We start from the raw sequence: 4,992 nt of genomic DNA on the forward strand, positions 1-4,992 counted from the left end.
AAGATTTTGCATCATCCATAAAAAATGATTTTTTTAATCTTTCTCTCAAAAAAAGAAGAATGAAAGTAGTGCAGGTTTAAAGTATTTTTCCTTTTCCAGGGGACCCCCTGAAATCCCCTCAAGGATTCCTGGGGGTCCCCGGACCCCACTTTGAGAAACGCTGCTATAAAACGTGTACCCCCATAACGTTTCCAGTGTAAGCTAACTGCACAGGATAGACCAGTCTTACAGACCTGTATGTAAGGGTCCATTTGGAACCCCCTCAAGGAACCCTGAGGGTTCGGCTAATGTATCCGGTAGGAGACACAAAGTAGATCATTTGTGTCTCCTACTGGATACACACCCGGTCATCAAATGATTGGCTTAGGAATGCCACAAAAACAAAAATAAATCCATGAATTCAAGGCTTCATGGGGTGTGTAATTGATAGAAAATAAGTCATTTTTTGGGTGAACTCCTTTAACATGTATTTACAGGTGGGGAGACCCCTGTTACTGAACACATACACTATAGCAATGATTACAATCAGAATATACATTAACGTTTCAAATGAAAAACTCAAAAACACTTACAGTGGTGTACTTAGTTACTTCACACCACTGGTGAACTATTAATACATTCACTTAGGGAGACCCACGCTGGTGTCATAGCCACAGTTTGTTTACAGTTACAAACACTTCAGCCCCCAAAATGTGTAAAATATCCCCCAAACATCAAACAACTCACTGTTTCAGCTGTCGTTCAGTGTTCATGTTGGAGAATGGAGAGGAAGCAGCTCCCAGGTTGATTTCCACAGATACAGAGTGACATCTTACAGTGCTAAGACTTTTACTGCCTCGCTCCACTGAGAGCACACATATCTGAAGACCCCAAGCAGTCTGCAAAGCTCTCTCTCTCTCTCTCTCTCTCTCTCTCTCTCTTTCGCACGTGCGCACGCTCGCACACACACACACACACACACACACACACACACACACACACACACACACACACACACACACACACACACACACACACACACACACACACACACACACACACACACACACACACACACATTTGCATCACCATACTTGTGAGGACATGGACATTTCAGAACAACAATGCCATTAAAGAAAATGTGGCATTTATTTGACCCTAACCATTAAGCCAAAGTGAGCTTGTAGATCTGCTATTTTCAGTGCTCGACACCAAGTATAAATCAGGCATAACTCCAACTCTAACCTCTAACCCCAACCGGAATCTTTTCCTAATTGCAAGCCCAACTCAATTTTTTTTAAAACCTCAAAACCACTACTAACATTGTCCTCACAATGTCTATTTCTCTAATTCTTTTTAGTTTGTTTCCCAAGAAGTGGGTCGGGTCCCTCTGTGGGCCGCAGACACATTATAGGTCGCGATTAAATACCCCTTTATCTTTACATTTTGTTTTCAATTATTATAATTTCAACAAAGAAAATCCCCCAAAATTCCCATAAATGTTAGAGTTAAAAAATGAATTCAAACTTTTATTTTTTCAAAATAATTCCCTTAAAAAAAAAAGTGATAATTTATAAGTGGGATTATTTTTATTTTTTTAGAAGTAGAGAAAATAGAAGATCTACAACACCTCACAGCGCGACGTGTTGCGAGCTTGTAAACCTGCTATTTTGTAGCGTGTAGTGTTCCCGGGGAGAAGCTAAAACCACTGCTCTACTGTACTTGTGGGGACATTAAGGTCCACACAAGTATACAATAGTAATACAGGTAACCCCCCCACCCCCCCCCCCCCCCCAAACCCACGCACACACGCACACACAATGGCCACGGCCCCGCCCCCCCCCCCCCCCCCCCCACTGCCATAACAAAGCGGCAGGCTGCTATGGAATGCTCAGTGTGCGTGTGTGTGTGAGTGTGTGTGTGTGTGTGTGTGTGTGCGTGCGTGCGTGCGTGCGTGCGTGCGTGCGTGCGTGCGTGCGTGTCATGAATGAGCCCCTCTTAAAGGCCATCGCACAAACACACACACACACGCGCCCGTGCGTGCGCACACACACACACACACACACACACACACACACACACACACACACACACACACACACACACACACACACACACACACACACTCTCCTCTCTTCACAAAACACATGCCCACATGGCCTATACTGTACACACTTACTGTACACAGTACAGTACAAATCCTCAATATTCCTTTAAACTTGTTTTAATGAGTAAACAGTTCTTTTTAACAAGGTAATTCTCAACCTTTTATAATTTCGATGACCCCTGGACTGATATGCATCATGATGATACTGACATGATACTGATCTTTTTTTTTTTTTCTAATTGTTTTATCCCACGATTTTGTAACCCCTATATTTTACACCCAGTGCCAATTGTCTACGTAATCCTGGGCACTACCTTCCCTCTGCCTACCTAGGGAGGCCAGGGCTGAGCTCATGCCTCCTTCAATGCATGAGAGCCAACTGACCTTCTTGTCACCTGACAGGGGAGAGTTTCCCTGGTTTGTACATAGCGCGTGGAAGGAACACGTTATTAGTGTGGTTGCCCTAACAGGGCTAAGATATTGGTTAAATAGTTTAATTGATATTGATTTATTAGTGCATTAAATTTCCCCATCCACTTTAATGGGAAAATGAAAAAACTCCCATTCAAGTATTTATTTCTCAGAAACCGTAAGGGCAAGAGTTTCAAGACTTGGAGGGGTGGTTCATGATTTAGTCCGAAATTATAAAAAAAAAGAATTACACCAGTCGGCCTCATGGTGGCGCTATAACAGCCCACTTTACGTTTAGGCCTATAACTCTTGAGCCGTACTGTAGGTCGTAAAATAAAAATCTTTTTTTCCCTAGATTTCTTGGGTCATGATGCATTTTTGTCAGGATAGATTTTCCGCCATTTTGAATTTTCTTCAAAACACATTTTTAGCTCCTCCTCCCACATATTTTGTCCAAATTTCCTACGTCAAAAATCGGTACACATGATCTCTGGGCCCATGCGATAAACATATCCAAACGGCATTTTGTTAGTCCTTACCGTTCGTCCGTAAATGGCTTCCAAAGTTAGTGGGAGGGGCCCGTTTTACCAAAAATGTCAGAAATCACAAAGTATTTTTTTCTCAGAAACCGCAAGTGCTAGAGTTAAAAGACTTTGAAGGGAGGTTCATAGTTTACTGCTAAATTATTAATAAAATAATTACACCAGTCGGCCACATGGTGGCGCTATAACAGCCCACTTACCTTTTGGCCTATAACTTTTGAACCGTAGGTCGTAGAATGAAAAAATATTTTCCCCTGGATTCCTTGGGGCATGACGCAACTCCCTAAATAGGCCATGCCCATTTGCATCTGGATAGATTTTCCGCCATTTTGAATTTTCTTCAAAACACACTTTTAGCTCCTCCTCCCACATATTTTATCCAAATTTCACAAAAATCGGTACACATGATCTCTGGACCCTAGCGATAAACAACAGTCCTTAACGTTCATCTGTAAATGGCTTCCAAAGTTAGCGGGAGGGGCCTGTTTGACAAAAAAAATCCATAAATAAAGAACAAAACGTCTGGTCAATCCAAATTTGAATCACATGTCAAGGGTTGTTTACTAAACGAATCCCCAAAAGCATTTCAACTTTGATCCTTAGGGGGCGCCACAAATGCGCGAAATGTAACCGTTTGATGCAAAAACCTTATTTTGGGGGGATCAATCCTCTCAAAATAAAACGCAAGTGATCTCAGGAGTGACGTGACAATGTAATTGGCGCAGCCTCCGACGGTATTCCTCCCGGCATATTCCTCGCGTCCCGTGGCAGCGACCCACGACTAGCGTCGGCGCAACCACACTCTGCAATTGCCCTGAATTGCGACGCGATTGATACTGACCATGATACTGACCATGATACTGACCATAATACTGACCTTGATACTGACCATGATACTGACCATGATACTGTCATGATACTGACCATGATACTGTCATGATACTGACATGATACTGACCATGATACTGTCATGATACTGACCATGATACTGACATGATACTGACCATGATACTGTCATGATACTGATACTGACCATAATACTGACCTTGATACTGACCATGATACTGACCATAATACTGACCTTGATACTGACCATGATACTGACCAGGATACTGATCATGATACTGATCATGATACTGACCATGATACTGTCATGATACTGACCATGATACTGACATGATACTGACATGATACTGTCATGATACTGACCATGATACTGACATGATACTGACATGATACTGTCATGATACTGTCATGATACTGACCATGATACTGACCATGATACTGTCATGATACTGATCATGATACTGTCATGATACTGACCATAATACTGACCATGATACTGACCTTGATACTGACCATGATACTGACCAGGATACTGATCATGATACTGATCATGATACTGACATGATACTGTCATGATACTGTCATGATACTGACCATGATACTGACCATGATACTGTCATGATACTGACCATGATACTGTCATGATACTGACCATGATACTGACATGATACTGACATGATACTGTCATGATACTGTCATGATACTGACCATGATACTGACCATGATACTGTCATGATACTGACCATGATACTGTCATGATACTGACCATGATACTGTCATGATACTGACATGATACTGACCATGATACTGTCATGATACTGACCATGATACTGACATGATACTGACCATGATACTGTCATGATACTGACCATGATACTGACCATAATACTGACCTTGATACTGACCATGATACTGAAATGATACTGAAATGATACTGACATGATACTGACATGATACTGTCATGATACTGATCATGATACTGACATGATACTGACATGATACTGACCATGATACTGACATGATACTGACCATGATACTGACATGATACTGACCATGATACTGACATGATACTGACCATGATACTGTCATGATACTGACCATGATACT

This window comes from Gymnoscopelus microlampas (assembly GCF_963454915.1).
Source record: "Gymnoscopelus microlampas genome assembly, chromosome: 3".
NCBI lineage: Eukaryota > Metazoa > Chordata > Actinopteri > Myctophiformes > Myctophidae > Gymnoscopelus > Gymnoscopelus microlampas.